The 24,894-nt window shown below is 40.3% G+C and overlaps 1 protein-coding gene across 2 annotated transcripts in view; it reads left to right on the top strand.

Moving 5' to 3' along the window:
• The window catches only part of ZFAT (zinc finger and AT-hook domain containing), a 404,316-nt gene that overhangs the window by 376,041 nt on the left and 3,381 nt on the right, over window positions 1-24,894 (top strand). Inside the window, exons 17-18 of one of the 2 annotated variants that reach the window (XR_014236662.1) lie at window positions 2,673-2,762; window positions 3,315-3,363. The exons of the other annotated variant lie outside the window; for it this stretch is intronic. The gene's annotated coding sequence lies outside the window, so the exon portion shown is untranslated. Of the gene's footprint in view, window positions 1-2,672; window positions 2,763-3,314; window positions 3,364-24,894 lie in introns of those variants that run through there. 2 annotated transcript variants of the gene reach the window in all.

Consider the following 24,894-nt stretch of genomic DNA (forward strand, 5'->3'; position numbering starts at 1 on the left):
AATTTATCCATATTTTGGGGGCATTCTTGCCGTTAAGATTTAAATACGGATGTATAACTGATTCACTTTGTTACACAGCAGAAACTAACACACCATTGTAAAGCAATTATACTCCAATAAAGATGTTAAAAAAAAAAGAAAGATTTAAATACGGTTATCTGAGGCCCCACAGCACACAGTTTGTCCCTTCACTACAATTTCTGAGACTTCCGTGGTTGCGGATGTACAGGGGGTTACACATTCATGCTTACCTCTCTCATTTCCGGTTTCCCCAGGGTTATAGACAGCCCTGTTCACAGACTTGTGTCCTGGAGTAAAAGCCCTCTTTCCGCACCATTTTCTCATGTTGTTGGATTCTGATACTGATTCTCTCTCTCTCTTTTAATTTCCCCAGTGCACCACTTTTATGAAGCTGCTAGTTATGACAGACTTTTAAGGAAGGCTTTGGGCATACAGATTATCGTTGAGGGGCACAGAACAGTAGCAGCATCATATTGGATGGCAGGAATCACTGCCCTCCAATTCCTAGCAACTGATTTCTCTTTGACCCCTTCCTGGTGTCATACGGTTTGGGTCTCTAAGTCTACCACACTCCACTTCTCTTTTTCTCCCTTTCTCTCTTCCCTCCCTAAAAACTCTCGCCTCTCCCTCTGTTTCTTAATTTCCCAGGCTCAAAACTCCTTCCCAGTAGGATTTAGAGCAAGTCCTCTCTCTCTCTTTTTGTTCCTTTCTTCTCATTTGGGCTCAGCCTAGGGCGCTTCACTTTCTCACCAGAACATCAAGATGCTTTCACAGACAATTGCACCTTCTCCTCTGAAGATGAATTATGTCACTCTCTTGGAAGTGAGAAGTAGCTGTGGTGGGTTTCTGTCTTAAATAACTTTTCCCTTTCTTCTGCCCTAGCATATTGCATAAGCCTGATAAAGGATAATAATAATGGCAACTATATCCTCAGAGCCGTAAAATTCCGTAAATGGAGTTACTTAAAGCTCCTGATTCCTTGCAAACTGACTTTACCAGGAGAAGACAGTTGGTTGCACACGTTGAAACAAGCACAGATGGCATCAATTTTCTTGAGGTTTGAGTTATTTTAAACTAGAGTACCCACAGGGAAGATGGCTTCTCGTTAACCTAGGTTCACTCTTGACACAACATTGCTTTTACAGCACTTTCTTGTTTCCAAGCACCTTCCTGTGATTCTCTCGCGTACTTCTCAGTGCAGTGCTCCAAAGCATCTCGTCATCCACAGCCCTCTTACATATAAAACAACCAAGACATAGGTCAGGGGTCTGTAACTGGCAGGCTCAGTTTGGGAACTTGGATGTCCTGTCTTCAAATGCCACTCCACTTCTGAGATAAAATACACAAACAGATATCTTTTATGCACAGGGTAAAATGGGGAGGATATGGTTCTATAGGACATTAGGTGATCTACAGAAATCTTTGTAGAAGAGAGTACATGGGTGAAAACCTTGAGAGAGGCGTATACAGCATGTCAGTTATCTCAGATGGGGACATATGTTACATACAATTCGGAAGACCCATCCTGGGGCGCAGTATTTGTAGAGCATTCTTCCCTTGTCTGTCGGCACAACATGGAGTAGAGTCAACATGCCTTTCTAAGAATAACACATTTTAACTAGGATAGGGAAGGTAATGTTTACTGAGCGCCAGCTATGTGCCATGTGATTTATATACATTTCCTTATTTAACCTGTACAATTATTAACGGCATTTTACAGACAAGGATACAGAGAATGAGAGCTTATGTGATTTTTAAAAGTGAAATATCTATTAATAATTACAATAGCATACCTTTGAGCCCTATTAATGAACACTCCACCATAAATCTAACCACTCTGAGTCCTCTATCATCATGGATTGGTTTTGCCAATTTCTGAACTTCTTATAAGTGAAAATACACTTCCGATACTTTATTTATATCTAGCTTTTTCACTCAATGCTATGTCTGTGAGATCATCCATATTGGTTTTGTGTATCAATAATTCATTATTTTCATTGTTATGTACTATGTTTTTTGAATGGATCAAAATATATGTGTCTATTCTAGTATTAAAAAATAATAATAATAATTACAATAGCAAACATTTACTGAGCATGTACTATGTTCCAGACACTTTACATCTTTATTATCTCAGTAATTCATCCTCACCGGGATTGTGCAAGGGAGGAGCCATTACTATAGGAGTTTGAGGGAACCAATAAGGAATACAGAGCAGAGAGGCAGATGGAAGTAATGGATCAGCTAAAATATCTGTGTTTTAGAATTAATAAGAAGGTTCATTCTTCTGGATACAAGGTCAGCAGCAATTGGAAAATGAAGTTAGATCATACAGTAGAAACAGCGAGTAGAATAGTGGTTGCCAGGGACTGAGGACGGGTAAGTGGAAGTGAAGAGATGTGGGTTAGGGTTACAAACTTGCAGTTACAAGTGCTGGGGAATCTAATGTACAACGTGGTGACTATAGTTAATGTTATACACTTGAAAGTTGCTAAGAGAGCAGATCTTAAATGTTCTCACCACAAAAAAAGAAATGGCAACTATGTAATATGATGGGGACCTTAGGTCAGCTAAAATATTAAAGAAAGCTGAATTAGAGAACAAGACTTGATGAGTGGCAACACCACGCCGCCTAATGCTCCTGTCTCCAGGTTGGTCCTTAGAAAAGCCCACTCAATGGATTTTTGGGGTCTGCAGAGTGGACACATGGATGCCGAAGTCCCTTCACTTATCCAGACAAGGTAAGAACCTAAAAGAGATGGAAACGCTTGTGCTTAGGACTTTTGGTAAGTTAGCTCCACTCAAACAAAATATGTGTACCAATGCCTGTCGTTCATCCACCAGGTAACTCCACCTCTGATGGAAAGGAGGGAGGATGGGGCAAGAGACCAGGAGTTTTTAGGGTCAGTCATTTCTCCTGGAAACCACAGGCAAAGAGAAGGTTTTTCTACATCCCTCCCACACAATTTTCTTTCCATTTTATTGATTAGGAAACGGAGGGGAAAAAGAGTTGGAGCAAGTTGCCCAAGGTCACAGCACTTCCGTGGCAGAGCCAGGGTGTCTGACTTTGGAGCCAGCTCTTAGGGACACTAGGCTGATTCTGGAGAGCTCACACCCAGACCTATCTGGCCCTGGGTCCTTCCACCGTAACGTATTCCCCATCCTGGGGGCTAAGACCAAAAGTACATTGGCGGTTAAGCCTTCAAAATGATCCTGGTGCAGCTCTGTCCAGGAAACAGGATACAGCTCTCCCTCCCCTGCTTATTGACTTTTATGTTCCCCTACTTTCACAGATTTGGACTCCAGCCGCCAGCAATGATCCGAGCCACTCTGCAGATGTCACTGCCACATTTCACTCACTCTCTCCATCTCAGCTGTTCAGGGCTTTCCAAATTCATACTGTCCTTCCAGGTGTCACCAACAGCCCATTAGTCCCATCTACAGACAACACCCGCAGAGCACACAGTGAAAGATTTGGTTCATGTTTAATCTGATGATACTTTCCATATCTAGACGTTGTATAATAATGGCAATTTATGAAATGCTAATGATGTGAATGTTTTGAGGAATCAGCTCATTAATGCAGTAGCTCTGTGGTCCTCTTGTACTATCATTTTTCTTTGTGCTGGGATGGTATTTCAATATGTTAACAAATGTGATTCTTTTCTTCAGATTTCCTGCTGCACTGAGACCCTTCCTGCTTGCTGCAAGGGGGTCTCATCCATTTGCTGCGTCGGGGAAAGGAATGGCTTGGGAGGAATAGCAAAAAGTCACTGAGATATTTGATGTGTCTGACCCTGAGACTCTGAAAGAGTCCTCAGAATTTAGGGAGGATATTAAAGGGAGCAAGGAGAGAATAAGTGCTGGGTTCCCTGAAAACAAGTGACCCTTTGCTCTACAGAATATGTAGATATATAGGTACAGCTATTGCTCTCCCTGCATAGCCAGAAAGAAGAGTGATGGCAGAAATAACCCTCTTTGCTGTGTGAGATTCAGGTGTTGAGGTGACTTTTCTCAGGTGTGCCTGGGGGAGGTGATGACACACCAAAGAAGATGTGGGTTCAGGGCTGATCTAGGCAGAGAGGGCCTGCAAGTACTTTGAAGAATTCTCCACTCAGCTGTGTGTGCAGGGCTGTAGGTGCAGGACACACAGATATTCCCGTGTCCCGTGTATTCTGTAGATATTCCTGTGTCCTCAAAGGGGCCCTGGTGAAGCTGAGAGAGAGGGTCCAGGCTGAAGAGACCTTGATGCTGGAGAAAAAAGTGGCGCAACCTACATGGGCCACACCGAGGACCAGGCAGGGCCAGGCACCTCCCAGCAGAAACCAGCATGGACAAGTGGCCATGAGAATACCTCCCACCATCTCAGAAAATGTGGGGTAATGTAGCACAACCTTCACCTCTAAATGTTATATAAAATCTCAGGGAAATAGGATGGGAAAAGACCTGAATTGGCTGAGATTATGTTTTTCATACTACATAGAATGAGAGTTTGAAATAATTAGGTTAAGTTAAAGATAACAAATTAAATAATTTATTGAAGGTAAGAGAAAACAGAGTAATGATTCATCGGAAGAGTGGAGGTTGACTGGGAAAGCGTTCAAAGAACTTTCTGAGAGTGACAGACATATTCTCTATCTTGAGAAGCGTACGCATTACATGAATGTCTATTGATCATAACTTATCAAATGATACACAAGAAATGAGTATTTCATTGACTGGAAATTATACTCCCGTTAAAACATTCAAGAGATTAAAAGAAATTAAGGTCACATTTTTTGCCCTCCTGAGTTTGTGACATTCTGAGAGCTAAATGATTTACTAAGGTCACACGCATGGAACCCCATCTGTCTGACCCTAAAGTCCATGTTTTCCTGATTGAGAGACAAGGGAGCCTGGTGGTTGGGGCCCAGTCCTGCCACTTGCAGCTTTCCTGCACTCGTCCAGGGTCAATGCCCTGGTTTCCCCATCAGCAGCATGCGGGCAGTAACAACCCCCTACTTCAGAGGGTGGGTGTGAGGGCTACAGGTTTTATTACATGTAAAGTTCTGGGAAGAGTGCTGACAACAGTTAGCTATTCCTTGCCAAAAAGCTGAGGAATCTCAGAGAGCAGAGGGGAAGCAGAGGCCACCCAAATCAATGCTCTCAGTCGGCCACGGGTCCCAGGCAAACCAAGGTTTAACACACATGAACTTCTGGCTGCTCAGCTCAATGGGAACTCCAACCGCAAAGGCTTTGAAGACTGTTTACCAGGCAGGGGAGTTTGATGGGAGACTTTTCTCCCGACAAACCTGCAGTGATGTTATGAAGCTTCCTGAAAGATAAGTGGTGCTGGGGAAAGCATATAACCTTTAAAAGCTTGAATAAAGTCCACTGAAGTTATGAAAGATTCTCAGGGAAGATGGAAAAGAAATGTTACAATGGCTGCAGGCTTTTTAAAGTTAGATCAAGAATTCTGATATGCTTTCAGAAAGCCTCTTTTTTCTTTCTCTCAAGATGTAAACTATGAAAATGACAGATATGTATTCCCCTTTGGGGAATAATGGCAGGTAGCATTCGAGTAATGTTAAATTAATGTTCCTTCAACACATTTACTGAGGGCCTATTATGTCCTAGGCCGTTCTGGGAGCTCAGGAGATGCACATAGAATAGAAATTTCCTGGGGGATTTAAAGTACGGGAGAGGACAGAGCCAAGTACACGAATCAGTGCAATACCAGGGAGTAAAATGTAGGTTGCATTGGAGGTGCGAGCAAAGTGCCATGACAACCCAGTTGGGGGCACGGAAGTCTGAACTGGGGAGTTGAGGGAAGGTTCTTGGAGTTGGCCTTTTAGAGGAGAGTGGAAGGGCTGACTGCACTAGAGGTGAGGGTCGCAGGTGGTGTTGTGACAGACAGCGTACAGCAGTGACTGAGTCCTGCCCTGTCAATCATCCCAAGAGCCTCCTTTGCATTTCCAAAACAGATACACGTCTAGGAGTCAAAACCGTTTTATTATGAGCTACACAGTGTGCAACACCCAGTAGTTCAGAGATCACTCTCCAAGGCTGCATTGGAGTAGGCAGCTAAGGCTCAAGGCAATGATGGGGTCTTCATTCTGCCCTTTTTCACCATCCTCCCTGCCCCAAAACCATAGCTGATTCTTGGCACCTGCATACTCAGGTTATTTGTGGAGAGAGGCTGATGGTATTCAAGTGGACTTGGGTCCAATTACCCATCTAACAACATGGAATCTGGAAGAGGGAGAAAACTGTGCAGGCAGCCTGCCCTGAGAGACCAGGGTCTGCTTACCACAAGGTCTGCTTACCACAAGGTCTGCTTACCACAAGGTCTGCTTACCACATCCGGGTAGGAATTGTTAGAGAGAGAAGGCGTGAGTGTGCCTGACTGCAGTGATGATACCTTCTAGTGAATGTGGCTTAGCAAACACCTCGAACATTGGCCAATGCGACTGACAAGTTCTGCCATGGCTGGGAAAGGCGGGGCTGAGGCTAAGACTTTCTCCCCATAAGGAGCTGGAAAAAAATGTTCCCATGTGTTTCAGCCTAGATGTATAAAAGAATAGATGATGTTTGGAGACATGTGAGTGTCCTGTTATCTGAAGGAGAGGAAATACACCGAGATGGTGATGGGAGATGAGCCTGGAGATACAGGTTTAGCTGGAGAGAAAATCCTTCCTGCTCATCAAAGCTTGTCTGCAATTCAAAGACTCTTTGAAACACATTATCTTTTTTCACTCATATTTCACAAGCCCCCTTTTGCAAATAAGAACACTGAGGTTCAGAAAGGTTAAGAGAGTTATCCAAAGTCACACAGCTTATAATTGGTTGGAACCAGCCATCAGGTTGCTCTTTTCCTAGTGCAACATTCTTTTCACTCACTTGAGGTTGGTTGCAGTGCTACGTAATTAAAATGTTATTCAAATAAGTGAGGTAGAATTATCACCATTTAATGTATATAATTTCCTTCATTGCTACTCAAACTTGATCCAATTTAAAAACCTTTGAAACTTTGAAGAACTACTTTCTAAATACACCTAAGTGTCTCAGAGTACTTTAGAACTTTTATTATATGCAAGTCCTCTAAATTGTGGTATCATTTTGTTAAAAAACGACTTGGGAACCTTTATTCAAAATATTGAAAACCTTAAGTGTTTGAAGCTTAAAAGCAAATGCAATTACTGAAAACAAAGCTTGCAAATAAGATGTTAAAATGAAAAAACAAGGGAAGAACTGGAAACAGATGAATAATTAGAGCTCAAAGGGTGTGCTGTATTTAACTTTCAAATGTCAGAATTGTTCAATTTGAGAGAAAAAATCTTTTGACATACTCCTGTTTTTTAATTGGATAAATTGATATTCTGTACTAAAATGGAATAAGATTGAAAAAAAGCCTATAATTTTGCAAATCTAAATTTAGCAAAATATTCAAAGAGAATGAGAATACAGTCAACTTATTTGATATAGCTTGTCTTATAAACATATATACATTGTAAAAAAGCACTCTGTATGGAGGCAAACTGGCTGTACTGATAAAAATACTTATGCCAGCATTTTTCCATATTTGAGTATAAAAATGGAATGGAGAATATTCTTCATTTAACTGAATTTCCCCTGAACTTACTAGAGTATCTCTTTACCTATGGCAAGAGAATCTTTTCAATTAAAATTATAATGATCTTCTGAAAATAGTCAATTTTTAGGTACCCGTAATCTCAAATTTATTGTCCATACTGTACATCTTTAAAAAAGATTTGGGGCAATTTTGTGAAAAAACTATAAGACTTAAAAACACATTCTTCAGAAAATATCAGTGATGCTGTATTAAAGTCAGTCATACAGTTGATTAAAGAATGTGAATAGCAGTACGAGAAATTATTTTATTCTTATTTTTAATATTTAAGTAATAAACATAAAGAGATTTTTAATACTTCCCTTGGACTACATGGACACTTGATAGTTAAAAACTTTAGAAAGATTTTTGTTTCTTGCCTTTTGGGAGGTCTGAGGTCTTCTACCAGTGTTCAGTAGGTGTTCTATAGGAGCAGTTCCACGTGTAGATGTATTTCTGATGTATCTGTGGGGAGGAAGGTGATCTCCGCGTCTTACTCTTCCGCCATTTTCTCCTCTCTCCAAGATTTTTGCTTCTGAAAGTAGTTTTGATATAGAGCTCTTTCATAAGTCTACCAATATGATAAAATCTTTCTTCATATATATACATTTATTTCTGTAAACATATGAGTATGTGTACATGCATATATATACCTATACATATATATTATATATATATATGTATAGGTGTATGTGTAAGCTTTTAGAATGCACTTTGGAATATTTCAGAGACTGGAAATTATGAAACATCTCTTTAGGTGGTTGTGTGGTATTGTAAAAAGAATGGATGCTTTTGGGCTTCCCTGGTGGCGCCGTGGTTAAGAATCCGCCTGCCGATGCAGGGCACATGGGTTCGAGCCCTGGTACAGGAAGATCCCACGTGCCACGGAGCAACTAAGCCCGTGCGCCACAACTACTGAGCCTGCACTCTAGAGCCCGTGCTCTGCAACAAGAGAAGCCACTGCAATGAGAGGCCCGCGCACCGCAATGAAGAGTAGCCCCTGCTCGCAGCAACTAGAGAAAGCCCGCGCGCAGTAACAAAGACCCAGTGCAGCCAAAAATAAATAAATAAAAATAAATAAATAAAAATTAAAAAAAAAAGAATGGGCGCTTTCATGGTAGGCAAACTCGGGTTTAAATCAAGGTTCCACTAGTAAGTAGTAGTGTCTGGAGTTAATTTCTCCTTGCCAGAGAGAACTCTTCCTTATCTATCTATCTATCTTCAGAGCATCTCTCCTTTTGGGGAACTGACTATATAGCAACGTTTATTATAAAGATAATAGTATAAAAGTAACCATTAGACAAAAATACAATTTTTGCTAAATAACAGAAAATGTAAGAGAGAAAGAGAGGGATAGATTACAAATAAGATTACCTATATAATAAATTGCTATGGCTTGACGTCCAGGATAAGGAATCACAAATGTTGATTGTATTTCGTTATTATTACTTTAAGATGATTGTTTGCATATTGTGTGATAAAGCAAATGAGTAATTATGTGATGTTCCAGTGCTATCTTTTCTGATCTCATTGAAAATTTGGATTCTCAGCATGTAAGAAAAGAAGAGCTAGTGTAAATTAAGAAGTTTAGGTAAAATCCCTGAAGCCTGGAATTTGAATCAAACCCATGAGTATGTATTTATAATGCATTTTAGTTAAAAAATTATTTCCTAGCCCAGTCCTCTGAAAAAACATAGAAGTAGTCACCCATCCAGTGGCAATGAGCATTCCTAGCACCCAGATGGTGGTTTACAAATACTATTTCTTGTTAAAAAGAAACAGAAATGTCTTTTTGCATCCCCTCACTTTCAATCTATGTGTGTCCTTTGCCCTAAAGTGGGTCTCTTGTAGGAGCAGAAACAGAGGTTCTTGGAAATGTTCAAGCTGAGCTTTAAGCATTTCAAATGAGAAGACAAGGAAGTCATCCAATTACTAGGGTAGTGTCTAAAGGACATAGGACCCAACTTGAAGAGGCTCCCACTGGCCATAGATGAGGCATTTGGGCAACAGTAGGGAAAGTCAGTGGAATGAGACACCCAATATGTTTAAATCCTTGAGTTTACAGTGACATAAAACAAAATCCCTAATAGGTTACATGTTGATAGATGCCAGTGAGTCAACTCATTATTTGAAAATTGATAAAGGAGAAGCATCAAGCACTTATTCTGCCTTTTTGACTGTATCAATGAATTACCAAATGGTTGATGAGGGAAAGTTTCTCTGTAAAACAATTCCAGCTAATACATGGAGAACAAAGGACAGAATAGAGTATCACCATTTTGCAAGCTGTAATGAATCTAGGCACTGAACACTGGTGACTGCTTACATCATAAAAGAGGCCATTGGACATGATGTGTCCACTGATAGCAGAACACAACATGACCTGTGAAGCAGTCTTTCCAAAACCATCAAATCTGATTCTGATCAAGCTTTCAGATCCAACTATAATTTATAGGAAACAGAGGACAGAGGAAAATGTTGATGGTCATCATAGGGAGTGGACATCAAAATCCAGACTATGAGACACTCCAGAGGATAAATGACCTGGTTCCTTCAACAGTAATTTGCCAGGGTGGGTGTTGAAGATGGAGGGTAAGCTTATAAGTGATCTGTCAGCCAAATGAAATAGGTGGACATTGTGTGTATCCTGATTTAAACAACTAAATTGCAGATGGATTAGATAGATAGATAGACACAAAATTGGAAGTGACTCTATATTTGATGATATTAAAGAATGCTGCTAGTTTTTTAAATATGATAATACTATTGTTATGGTTTTCTTTGTTTGTTTTGTTTTGTTTTCTTGGCCTTGGCCTGCGGCTTGCAGGATCTTAGTTCCCTGACCAGGGATTGAACCTGGGCCCTGGCCAGTAAAAGCGTGGAGTCCTAACCACTGGACCACCAGGGAACTCCCTTGTATTGTTATCTTTTTAAAAATATAGTTATTATCAAAATGTATTCTTTTGGAATACTTACGGATAAAAATGGGAAAATGCATTTAAACATATGCTTAAGCCATGACTCTTAACAAGGACGAAAACATATGAAAACAAAATAGTCTGGGAAAATCAAGATTCTAAGTTTTTCAGGTAAGTTAGCACTTGGATTTCTAGACCAATCCTGACACTTGAGGGGTTTTGATATTGGATCAGCCCAGACAGAGCAGATCAGGACTGTGGCAGTGCTGAGTGACAATTTGGTAACAGTCATTTGCATCTGCATTTGTGAACTTCAGTTTTTCTGCATTGGTACCTGATTAACCCTGAACGGCTTCCCTATGCTGACATCCCCTGACTCTACGCCAAAGACTTGTGGGCTGATAGATGTTCGTTATAAAACAGAATTTGTGCGTAGTGTGTTTCTACTTTCTCAGACCAAACAAAACATTATGTTTATTAATTTTCTTGATTCTCAGAAATCACATGTAGAAAGTCAGTATAGTTCATCCCTTGTCATGGATGACAAGGAAACTAAGGATACCGTTCAGACTTGCCCAAAACGATACAACGAGACCCTGCTCTCCTGACCTCTGTTCAGCCAGTAATCCTGATGTTGAGATGCCCCAGTGGACCGTCACAAACACTCCTTTCCCCCTCCTCACCTTAAGTCCCAAACTCTATGTCTAATCAAGGGAGGCAACTCACTAAGACGTTTCCTGATCTATTCTAATCTTGCTTCTCCCTGAAAGCATCACTGTGAAGAAGGAAATAGTCTAACAAGGAAGAAGAAAGAAAGAAAGGAGGAAAGGCAGGAAGGAGGGAGGGAAAGAAGGAAGGAGGGAGGAGAGGAGGAAATGGGGAGGAAAGGAGGGAGCAAAGAAGCATGTAGTAGGCACTGAGGAAGACATTTAAAATTATTGCACTTTTTCAAGCACTGGCAAGGACCTGTGACTTGGGTTTACTCCCCCACTTTATAGATGAGGGGATTGAAAGCTCTGGGGTAAGCAAGTTGCTAAGAGTTCACACAGCTCTCAGCAGAATTTGAACCCAAACAAACACCCTTACTTCAAATCCAAGTCTCTTCTTCCTACCGCTAGTTTTATCTGGAGCTCGAAACCCAGCTTGTCCTCACATCCCTGCAGCTGGCACCCAGACACTGAGATCATCTGAGTGTGATCTTCACACCCTCTGGGACTGGCATTCTGCTTCGAGTGTCCCTTCCATTGCTCCTTGGAAACAGCAAATTCTGTTTTTAGAAAAAGATCTGTCAAAGGCATCGTGTGGCTGGGCTGACAGCAGAGAGAACTTCTGTTGGCTTCCATCTGGGAACCGAGCAGTTACGGATGGGAAGACTTACTGCAACCTTGAAGATTAAAATAAGAAGGCTTTTGCTCACACGGTTAATGATTAAAAAGAAAGAGAGAAACCCAGGGCTGCCAGGCAGTGCCGTGCATCATGACCATGTAAGACGTGGGCTGAGCTGGGTTTACAGTCCCTGCAGCTGCCCCTACCCACTGCCCCCCACTCCTCCCCCTCCGCGTACATGAGACACAGTGACTTCCGTTTATAAGATGCCTAGTCATATTATTAAAGCTGCAGTTTTGGGGAAAACATCACTGAACTGAATTGTAACAAGCCATTTCCTCTCACCATGAGATCTGGAAGAGCTATAAAAACTATCTAGACCAAATATAAAATGATAAAATTTGTTAGACGTTTTCAATATTTTACAGATGCAAAAACTGAGATTTAGGGAACTTAGATGACTTATATGGTGTCACTCAACCTGCAGGTAACGGGCGGCTTGTTTCAGCACAAAAAGCCCTGAATTTCCTATTCTCATCCTAGCTTGGATCATTATCATTATTATTATTTGACAGCAAGGTATTATCCCTCTACCAAGGTTTTCATATCTATAAATAGGGTGTAATGCAACGAGCCTTCCTTAACTGGTAGAGTTATTTCAGTGATAAATCAGTGCAGCCTCCCAATTTCCAGTAAAGCATGAAAGGAACTTGGGACTCACCTCTCACATTCACACAACAAGAAAAAGCTGAAAAATTGGAAATCAACAACTCCTCTTAGATCCCTCCGAGAACTGAGGTCATAGGGCAGACTGCTGCCCCGCAAATTGAAGAGACAGACTGGTGACTACAGAGAATTACAACTCACTGGAGCAGAAGCCCAGGGGCAGGAAACTTCACAGAACCCGGTATGGGAGTAGGAAAACCTAATCTGGTGAAATATTGGAGACTCAGGATGAACAAGTGGGAGGCTTAAAAACTCCTGGGGGCCCTAGTCTTGGGGGGCACACTTTTGTGAGTTTTACCTCTAGGAACCCTATCAGAGTCTCGTAGTGAATATCAGAAAAAAAATTCCCCTGTGCTCTGGCAGGGAAAGAGGAAAAGTACAGTAAGTCCCCTATGTATGAACCTTCAAGTTGCAAACTTTCAAAGATGAGAACATGCCCCTGTATGCCAGCTGTAGTACTGTACTGCTGTACTTTTCAAGGTACTGTACTATAAGATTAAAAATGTCATCTTTATTTTTTGTGTTTGTTTTTTATGTATTATTTGTGTGAAAAGTATTATAAACCTATTACAGTACAGTACTATATAGCCGATTGTGTTAGTTGGGTACCTAGGCTAACTTTGTTGGACTTAGACGAACAAATTGGACTTGACGAACACGCTCTCGAAAGAGAACTCGTTTGTAAGTAGGGGACTTACTGTAATCATTTTGGAAAACGCCAGAGAATTCTCTTCTTAACAAGGCCTGCCCTTAGGAGAAACTAGTTAACCAGAGTCTAACCTGCTGGGGTTTAATAGACCCTAACTGATCTGAGGGAAGGGAAATAATAACTCCAGCATTTTCTGAACTTTCTGTTCCTCCTAAGGGGAAAAACAAAACAAAACTGAAAAACACAGGTGAAAGTCATAGCCCAAGAGCACAGACTCACTAGAAGTCTGAGATCTAATCGTAGAAATAAAGAAGGCTTCCCATTCCCCCCCATGCCTCACCAGCACATCAATAGGGCCCCTGCAGAATAACAAGGAATAAGATCATGCATGTGAGGGTAAACTGGGATTATGAAGTACATATAAAGTTTTTCATTTAACTTTGTATTAGTCAGGATTCTCCAGAGATATAGAACCAACTAAAATCACAGATACCATGGAGGAGGAGTCAACTGAACTTCGTTTTGTGTCAAGTGCCATATATATATATATATATATATATATATATATATACACACACACACACGTATATATATATATATATATGTAAAGAGATTTATTAAAAGATATTGGCTCATGCAGTTATGGAAGCTGAGAAGTCCAAAATCTGCAGAGCCAATGTCCCAGTCTGAAGGTCCTTAGGCAGAAGAATTTCCTCTTATTCAGGGGAGGGTCAATCTTTGGTTCTACTCAAGCTTTTGACTGGTTGAGTGAGGTCCACCCATATTAGGAAGGACCATCTGCTTTATTCAGTCTACAGATTTAAATCTTAATCTCATCCAAAAATACCTTCACAGAAAGACCCAGAATAATGTTTGACCAAATATCTGGGCCTAGTTAAGTTCACACATAAAATTAACCGTCACAAATGTATTCAATACATAACCATGTGATGGTCATTCTCTGCTGCACACTGGGTTGAAAGACTAATTATGTAACATTCCTGTTTCCAAGGAGTTTGTTATCCAATGTAGAAAACCATCATGTACACAACTAAATACAAAACAGTGCAATAAATCACATTAGAGTGCTTACATTTTATGGGGTACTGTGCCTAGTACTGTACACACGTCTTTTGATCTTCACAACAACCTATGGCATAGATGTTAATAACACTCCCATTTCACAGATGGGGGGGACTGGCTCAGAGACAGCCAAGGTCACAGAATTACTAAGTAGTAGGGCTGGAGTTGGAGCCCAGTGGCTTCACTCCTGAGCCTGAGTCCTTAAGGAAACATTTATGGCAGAGCTGGCAGCTGCAGAAAACAGAGGAAGGGCAGCTGGAGAAGAGATGACAGATACCGTGGAGGAGGGGCTGGTTGACCTGAACTTTGCAAGAAGGTAGATGTTTATCAAATGTCTTATTTTAATTTTTAGTCGTATATTTTTATTTTGACTAGAAATCCTAGAAATTTTAGAAATTTCTAGGATTTATCTTGGGGTTCTCATTTATTCAACAAATACTCACTTAGGGCCTCCTCTGTACCAAGCAGGGACTGGACATGAGTATGAAGTGGGGCAGGGTGGGCTGGGGAGTCAGAACCGGAGTGGACCTATCCTCTGGGCGCCCTCCTTCTCAATCAGCATTTGCCACCTGCAGCTTCTAAAATGTCTCATAACAGGACATTGCCTGAGTTCACCCAAAGGTCACAACGCACCCTGCACAAAGAATCCTTTCCGATTCTATTTTCCATCTGTAATATGTCAAGCACATTGAATAACCTAGATGACCGATAGATGTGGAATGGGTGCAATGATGACAAAATATTCCAAATGCTGCAAGGCCAGCAACATAAAATACAGCCAATTTAAGCTAAGCAAACTTCTCTCCATTATTACTTTTTAATGGAAGACTAAAATCCCCCAAATTAAATTTCCTTCCACCTAAAAGTTAAACAGTAATGACACTAAAATCCCACAATGGTTCCCTTCTTAATTTTTTGTTTTGCTGTCTCTAAGCTGGATCTGCAAGATGGGGATGATTATCGTACCTAGGAGCAGTGGTGAGAATTAAAATTCAGTCAAGCTTGGGAAATGTTCACCTTTGTGTCTCTTGAGAGCGTACTCAATGAACGGTAGGGATCATGGTAGCTGTATCTTCAGGAAGCAAATTAGGCTTGTATCAAGGTGGTCTTTCAATGAGTATGTAAATCCATGAACTGAGATCTAGCTCAAGGATGAGACTCTAGATTCTAGGGGAGGAATTCTAGATACACAGCACTGAGAGCTGGTTTGACGTGGTCACCCAAATAGGGACTGAGACCAAGAAGACATGACTTAAGTCCAGGTACCAGACCAGGCTTGATGGTCATAAAGGTGCTTGAATGTGGAGTACCTGATTTTGCCCCCAGCATTGGGACCAGCCTGGGGAACCAGTGTAGAGCTGAAATGCCATGTGTGGGCCAGGTTGCCAGCCTTGATTAAAAGGGAGCAAGCTGGAACGAGGAATCAGGCGAGCCCTGAAAAGATTTTACTCGTGTTTTTTTTTCTTCTGGAGAATGAGCGTTTGTTTCAAATTGCAAGGTGGCAAGCTCAGCTATGAAACTCTGTCCGACTTCAGGGTGACCACGTGGCTTAACCTTCCACGAACAACCCAAAACGTTCACACAGCTCAGTGAATGCCCCCAAGGCTGAAGAATCCCCGTGTCACAGAGGGAGGGGCCCTGGAGACCTGCTAGGGTGCAATTTTGAAAGCAAATGTGTCAGCAGCAGAAGATGGTGCTCCAGGGAACATCTCAATCCCCAAAGCCGGGACTGGCTGAGCCGCTGCAGCTTTCACATTTCCACGGAATCTGGGCTTTTCCAAGAAAAAAATGAGAACAGCGCAGTGTGACTTTGGTCACAGACCTTCTTTGCTTTTTTAGATCACACCTGTTCTTTCTCGTCTCATGCTTGTAATGTGCCCAACACCAGGAGTGCCTTTCTCCTCACACCAAAGTAATAACTGCTTGTTCTTTCATCTGTTTGTTTATTTATTTACTTACTAATTTATTTCAGCACAAATGACAGCTTCTCCATGGAAACTTCCTTCTCTGAGCCATCCAGTAGAAAATAACCTTTCCCATTTTTGAATCCCAAAAGATAATATTTACCCCTCATTTTAATACCCATCACAGTCTTAGACAAGAAGGTCTTAGAGAGTAATCTCCATGCATATCCATCTGACCTGCCTGGTCTACCCAAACCCATCTGATAAAGGCACCGACAAGGCCACAGCTGGGATCCATTGTCATCATGTTGGCAAAATGTGGGTGACTTGCTTTATGCTATAGGTAGGCATCCTTGTGGAAAGCTAGGCAGTGAGGGGCATCCAACTGCTGATGAGGGTCTAAGTAATTACAGAATAAAACACCTCCCTCCCCAGCTATTTCACACTCTGTGTGAAGGGGAAAATGGAAAGGAGACAGATATGTGAATTATTCCTTGGGCACAGCATCTATGCTGCTTTCTGCACAGTGTATATCTGCCTGACGTATTAAGTGCTTCATTAATGTTTGCTTAACAAATGATTCAATGAATGGCTCTCCACTCTTCAAACTCCCAGAGCATATGTACTACTCTAGACATACGAGGATCCAATATTAAATTGGCAAACTTACATTTACCCTTCCAGGCAGATCCAAATAGATCTTTTCCTTCTTTCCAGTGTCTCTTTCAAAACATGCCCATCCTAGTCCTTTTTGGAGGAAAGGAAGAGCAAAGGAAGAAATGAAAATAGGAACTGAACAAGATACGAAGACAACCCAGAGAGGGAGAGGAAATGCCTTTCTCAGGGCATTCATTTGAGTCCCTGTCTTGTTTCAGGTCCTCTGCTCAACTGCCAAGTGTTAGCTGTATGAACTTGGGCAACTTTCTTAACTTGTTATGCCTTCCTGGGCTCAGTTTCTTCCTCTGAATAAATAAAAATGCCTACCTATTTGTTGTGATAATTAACTGAGATAATGTTAATAAAATACTTAGGAAATTGTATTTGTTTAGTTAATGGTGCCACGATGATACTAATAATATGATGTCTATAATAATACCTAAGACAATCTGTGGAGACCATCATCCTCCTCTTCCCAGAAATGCAACATTCATTGTTTACTTTGCTCTTTCTTCTTTCCCTTTTGTCTTCAAATGTCAGTTAAGTGCTAAACCCCTCAAAATATTTTTTAAATATGTGTCTTTTCTTCCTTTTATACTTAGTCCAGACCCTATTCCTTTTCTCACTGTCTTTCCTGAAACACTTTTTCCTCGCTATCACCTGCATTTTCTCCCTCTTCCACAGATGTGGTTTTCAAAGTAGTTCCAAAGAACCCTAAAGTTAAAAGGGACATCCAAGGGATCACAGTCCAAACTGAGTCTATTTTGGACAATGGAATTCATGTAGGATCTAATCTGGGGGGAAGAAGGAAAAGGAGAAAGAGAAAGAGAAGAAGAAAGGGGAGGGGAGAAAAGATATGAAAACCAGATTTCTATTTCTGGTCACAAAGGAATAACTGATATCAGACATTATTCTGTCTTAAACAACTCTAAAATTGGACAAAATATATGCAGTGCCTGGGCAACGAAGAGGACAGCTTTCTTGATACAAAGGATCTTCAAGAGAACCCCAGTGTTCACCCTGGCTTTCTGCCTGGTGCACGTTCCCAACCACAGGTCATGAAGATGGAGTTCAAGTGGAAAGAGATACTTTTGCTGACCTGCTGAAGCAGATGCAAGTTGTGGGGAGAGGTGCTGAAGGAAAAGAGCTTTGAGGCAAGATGGGAGGATGGGTGCAAACATGTGTAGGATCCTCTGGGGCCCTTGGCCAGACCCCAGGCAGTGTAGGAGGGAGGCAGGACTGGACAAGACTAATAGGGAGCGGATACCGAGGGGCTGAGTGGAGATATCAGGAATTGTTCTGTGTGAGACACTGGAGTTCCAGAGGAGATCATGATGAGTACCTCAGGCGTTTAGTGGAGACTCCAGAAGGCCTCATGCTCTAGTGTAAGGGTCACAACCTAGAACTAAGTACAAAACTGAAATAGACTCACCTATAAAAGCAAAAATTGAAGGCTTGACAGTGTCAATAGGACTCTCCAATAATTGGTGGCCCACAAGAACTAAAGTTACCACACTTTAGAGGAAGATGGTGTAATCTAGAATCAATAGGACTCTCCAATAATTGGTGGCCCACAAGAACTAAAGTCACCACACTTTAGAGGAAGATGGTGTAATCTAGAATCAATAGGACTCTCCAATAATTGGTGGCCCACAAGAACTAAAGTCACCACACTTTAGAGGAAGATGGTGTAATCTAGGATCAATAGGACTCTCCAATAATTGGTGGCCCACAAGAACTAAAGTTACCACACTTTAGAGGAAGATAGTGTAATCTAGAATCAATAGGACTCTCCAATAATTGGTGGCCCACAAGAACTAAAGTCACCACACTTTAGAGGAAGATGGTGTAATCTAGAATCCCTGCAAGGCATTCTTCACAGATGCATTGTCCAGAATGCAATATAAAATTACTAGATATTTAAAAACACAGGAACATGAATGTTAATGGAACACAATATATTCAAAGTGGGATGCAGCTAAAGTGAATGAAAAGGGAAATTTGCAGTTTTATATGCTTACACTACAGAATAAGAAAGGTTGAAAATCAATGACCAGTTTCCAATGTAAGAAGCTAGAAAATCAGAGCAGGCTAAACCCCAAATACAGAGGAGGAGGGAAATAATGATAAAAGCAGAAATCAGTGAAACAGAAAAGAGAAAATCAGCAAAGCCAAAATGTTCGTTCTTTGAAAAGGTTAAAATATATTAAAATGATTTTTTTTTATCTTGTCACCATTGATTCACAAATAAATCCTAGTGAAATGAGGAAAAGGAAAAAAAACTTGTATCAAGAGATCCAGGCTCTTGGCTCAGGGATCCTAATGACACAATGATCGTTTTATAAGCCACTCTCCTATTGGCATAATCCAGAAGTTTTTCACTCTTGCATACGTGAAGTCCTGAAGTTTTAGATAGATGCCTTTACAAGTAACTCCTTGGGGGAAAGAGCAAGGATGAGGGAGGTGGAACCACTTCTTCTCTTTTATCCTTTAAACACAAGCAGAAAACCTTTACATATCTTTTTAAAACATAGCCTTAATACATTTGGAGACACCATATGGTTCAATATCTGACCTGTGTTTAACTGAAAGGAGTCCAATTAAAGAGCCAGCATCTTCAAGAAATAATTCTATTCATTTATATCTCTCAGTGATCACTGAAAAACAGTCCTTTTATACTCCTGATGGAACTTCGCAAAAGGCTTATTTTCAGCTCCCTGCACCTGTCTCCCTTCAGCTACTCACACGCCAAACCCACAGGTCTCCCACCAGCCTCAGCTCCAAGCCTACTGGTCTTTTTGCCCCCCTGTCTCTCCTTCCCCATTCCCTCCTGCTCTTGCTGGGCAAAGATTTGGTTTCCCTACTTTAGTACCCATCCCACCGGTCCCTTTCCTCTTGAGTTTGTCTCTGTCTGCTCGGTCTCTAAATCTTTCTCACAAAAGATCTGGGGACCAGAAAGGTAAAGGCAGGATCTCTTCAGGAGTTGGGGACGCAGAGAAGTTCAAGGACCAAAGACGACATTTCTTCAGTAGGTATAAGGAGGGGAGAAAAACCACAAGTTTATAAATCCTGTCCCTGTCAAATGTGCACAAAGTTTCCCAAAAGGTTTTTGTCTGAGAATGAGTTGTAATTCTAAAGAGTGTGAGAAAGTCTACTTTAACCAGTTTTTTGGACTCACACTTTTTGAAAAATAAGTTCAAAAAGGACACATGACATTTAAAAAACCCATTAGGATTCAGAAGCTTACTTGGAGAATATATATATATATATTTTAGTTAATTAATTTATTTTTATATTTTTAAATTATTTTTGGCTGTGTTGGGTCTTCGTTTCTGTGCGAGGGCTTTCTCTAGTTGCGGTAAGCGGGGGCCACTCTTCATCGCGGTGCGCGGGCCTCTCACTATCGCGACCTCTCTTCTTGCGGAGCACAGGCTCCAGACGTGCAGGCTCAGTAGTTGTGGCTCACGGGCCCAGTTGCTCCGCTGCATGTGGGCTCTTCTCAGACCAGGGCTCGAACCCGTGTCCCCTGCATTGGCAGGCAGATTCTCAACCACTGCGCCACCAGGGAAGCCCCGGAGAATATTGATGAATCATCCACATTAGTACATTATCAATTACTTTTCAGACACTTAATTCAGTTCTTATAATTTAGCATTTTAATTAAAGAGATAGACTGGTACCTAAATGTGGAAAATAATTGTGGTACTTTACCTTGAGGTTTATGTAAACATACTGAGATTACCTTTAAAGTGTTATATATATATATTTTTTCCTCCATAATTCTTATAGAAATGTGTATTCATGGTCCAGAAACAAAAAGGAGGGCCCACACAGCTTCCAGAGCTTATTTTGCTGGATGTGAGTAGTTAGAATGGGTAAGTGCTTATTATCATGATTTACTGCAGTTAAAACAGGCTAATTCATTTCGTCTACAAATACAGGAACACAGAAGTCTCAATTCATAAAACGTAATTTTTGAGATTTAATCCCAGGACTAATAAATAATGTACACAACACACATGTTCATTATTTCATAGAGGATATATACAACCATTTGAGTAACCATCATTTAAAGTGATGACTTTAATAATTATCATAACGAGTTAACTTACACTCTTATAAAGCCTTATAGTTTAAATTACTCTTTCACAAAAATCTTATTTTATCTTCTTTGAGACTCTGTGAGATAGAACTTTTAAAATTATCTTTTCAATAATAAAACTGTGGTTCAGAGAGGTGAAGAGATTTACTCAAGACAGTGAAATAACGTAAGAGACAGACCAGGATTAGAAGTGAGTTCACTTGACTCTAAATCCAGTGTCCTTGTCTGCTATACAAGAGGATTATAGTAAGCTTATTGGTTACCTTGAGTGATTATTTGGAGGTAATTACTAAACTAATTTTCTTTAGAAGAATTTCTTTTTTCCAAATTTCTTATTGACTTATAAAACAACTATGGGGCTGAGTGCTCTCTCCATGATAGTAAATGTCTATTACTTTGTTCTCCACTCTATCTGATGCTATACCAAAGTAGAACCTATGCTTTTAAATTCATCATCTCCCCATTTTTGGATTGGGTTCTTTGTTTTTCTGATCTTGAGCTGCATGAGCTGCTTGTAAATTTTGGAGATTAATCCTTTGTCAGTTGCTTCATTTGCAAATATTTTCTCCCATTCTGAGGGCTGTCTTTTCATTTTGTTTATGGTTTCCTTTGCTGTGCAAAAGCTTTCAAGTTTCATTAGGTCCCATTTGTTTATTTTTGTTTTTATTTCCATTACTCTAGGAGGTGGGTCCTAAAAGATCTTGCTGTGATTTATGTCAAGGAGTGTTCTTCCTATGTTTTCTTCTAAGAGTGTTATAGTGTCCGGTCTTACATTTAGGTCTTTAATCCATTTTGAGTTTATTTTTGTGTATGGTGTTAGGGAGTGTTCTAATTTCATTCTTTTACATGTAGCTGTCCAGTTTTCCCAGCACCACTTATTGAAGAGGCTGTCTTTTCTCCATTGTATATTCTTGCCTCCTTTATCAAAGATAAGGTGACCATATGTGCGTGGGTTTATCTCTGGGCTTTCTATCCTGTTCCATTGATCTATATTTCTGTTTTTGTGCCAGTACCATACTGTCTTGATTACTGTAGCTTTGTAGTATAGTCTGAAGTCAGGGAGTCTGATTCCTCTAGCTCCATTTTTCTTTCTCAAGATTGCTATGGCTATTTGGGGTCTTTTGTGTCTCCATACAGATTGTGAGATTTTTTGTTCTAGTTCTGTGAAAAATACCAGTGGTAGTTTGAGAGGGACTGCATTGAATCTGTAGATTGCTTTGGGTAGTATAGTCATTTTCACAATGTTGATTCTTCCAATCCAAGAACATGGTATATCTCTCCATCTGTTTGTATCATCTTTAATTTCTTTCATCAGTGTCTTATAATTTTCTGCATACAGGTCTTTTGTCTCCTTAGGTAGGTTTATTCCTAGGTATTTTATTCTTTTTGTTGCAATGGTAAATGAGAGTGTTTTCTTAATTTCACTTTCAGATTTTTCATCATTAATGTATAGGAATGCAAAAGATTTCTGTGCATTAATTTTGTATCCCGCTACTTTACAAAGTTCATTGATTAGCTCTAATAGTTTTCTGGTAGCATCTTTAGGATTCTCTATGTATAGTATCATGTCATCTGCAAACAGTTTCCCAAAGAAGATATACAGATTGCCAACAAACACATGAAAGAATGCTCAACGTCATTAATCATTAGAGAAATGCAAATCAAAACTACAATGCGATATCATCTCACACTGGTCAGAATGGCCATCATCAAAATATCTACAAACAATAAATGCTGAAGAGGGTGTGGAGAAAAGGGAACCCTCATACACTGTTTGTGGGAATGTAAATTGCCACTATGGTGAACAGTATGGAGTTCTCTACCATACGACCCAGCAATCCCACTACTGGACATATACCCAGAGAAAACCATAATTCAAAAAGAGTCATGTACCACAATGTTCATTGCAGCTCTATTTACAATAGCCAGGACATGGAAACAACCTAAGTGCCCATCAACAGATGAGTGGATAAAGAAGATGTGGCACATATATACAATGGAATATTACTCAGCCATAAAAAGGAATGAAATTGAGTTATTTGTAGTGAGGTGGATGGACCTAGAGTCTGTCATACAGAGTGAAGTAAGTCAGAAAGAGAAAAACAAATACCGTATGCTAATACATATATATGGAATCTGAAAAAAAAAAAAGGTCATGAAGAACATAGGAGCAAGATGGGAATAAAGATGCAAACCTACTAGAGAATGGACTTGAGGACAGGGGGAGGGGGAAGGGTAAGCTGGGACAAAGTGAGAGAGTGGTAGTGTATATATGGACATATATACACTACCAAATGTAAAATAGATAGCTAGTGGCAAGCAGCCGCATAGCACAGGGAGATCAGCTCAATGCTTTGTGACCAGCTAGAAGGGTGGGATAGGGAGGGTGGGAGCGAGGGAGACGCAAGAGGGAAGAGATATGGGGATATATGTATATGTATAACTGATTCACTTTGTTATAAAGCAGAAACTAACACACCATTGTAAAGCAATTATACTCCAATAAAAACATTAAAAAATAAAAATAAAAATAAAATAAATTCATCATCTCATTGAACCTCTACAAATCCTCTGTGAGGTTAGTGTGGCAAGGTATTTGATTTTCACTTAATAGAGGAAGAAATTGGAACAGAGACAGGCTGAATCCATTGTCTCAAAGATGCACAATTAGTTAATGATAGAATCAAGAAAATAACAATGCACTCCTTGTCCCATCCTCAGGACCACAACTCAGTTCAGAATCTTTTCATTTCTGGTGGTTATTGAGTGAACTCTCTGTTCACAGACTTCCCATCCTACACAACAATTACCAGAGTGATACATCCCAAACTAAAAATGTTCGTAGAAGAAAAGACCCACAGATTTGACCTCATAAAGAAATAACAAATTCTCTATGGCACAAGAAAGCTGAAAAACTTGACAAGGAAAAATATTTGTGATACAAAAAGTTACTAATCACAGGATACAAAGAGCTCCCACAGATCATTAAGAAAATGAAAAAGAGCTCAATAGGAAAATAGGCACAGGAAAAGCCATGCACTGAATAATAGAGACACATTCCCAAGAAATTAGAAAAAAAAAGTCCAGCCTCACTTATTGATTAATAATCAAATCTAAGCAAAACTAAACATACTGATATAACCCAATTCTGGCATGAATAAGCAAAATAGGCAAACTGGTGAGAATATAAACCTTTCTGAAGGAGCAACTTGGCAATATCTATTAAATGCCCATTTCTACTGACCCAGCAATGTTTCCTAACTCATGAATTCATTCTTTCATTTAATTAAAATTTATTTTTTGAGTGTTATGTGCCAAGATAATATTAGATGTTGGAGACACAGGTGTGAATAAAACAAACCTTAAATTATGATTCTTTTAATGCTGAAAAATATTTCTATAATCTCCTTTGATTATCATAAAACTCGGAAGGTTAAATACGATAATGTGAAAAGGCTCATGACATTGAGAATGAAACTGAAGATTGAAATGGTTTTCAGGGATCCAAACATGAACCAAAACTGTCGGAAGGTGGACCTTCTCCAGAACACATCTTACAGGATGGTGAGATTAAAGTCGTGGACTTGCTGTGAGCCTCAGATTTTTTTACCTGTGGAATAGGAATAAGTATGCTGCTGCCTCACTCAGTAGTTGCCATGACCCTTACTAAATGCCAACTTCAAGACTCATCTCAGCACCTGTGTTCTTATGTATGTATTTATTCCACCATTTTGAACTCCTGCAACAAGGCACTGAGAACCCAGGTGCTGGATACAAAGACTGGCCACTCAGAAGCTGTCAAGTCCACAGTAGCTCCTGGTCTACTAGGGGAAGTGGGCTGTAAAATACCACTTGAGATAATAATGCTGAAAAACAGGGAAAAAAAGGGAAAAGGGATG

The sequence above is a fragment of the Balaenoptera borealis genome (genome assembly GCF_965194805.1).
Source record: "Balaenoptera borealis genome assembly, chromosome: 17".
In the NCBI taxonomy this organism is placed as follows: domain Eukaryota; kingdom Metazoa; phylum Chordata; class Mammalia; order Artiodactyla; family Balaenopteridae; genus Balaenoptera; species Balaenoptera borealis.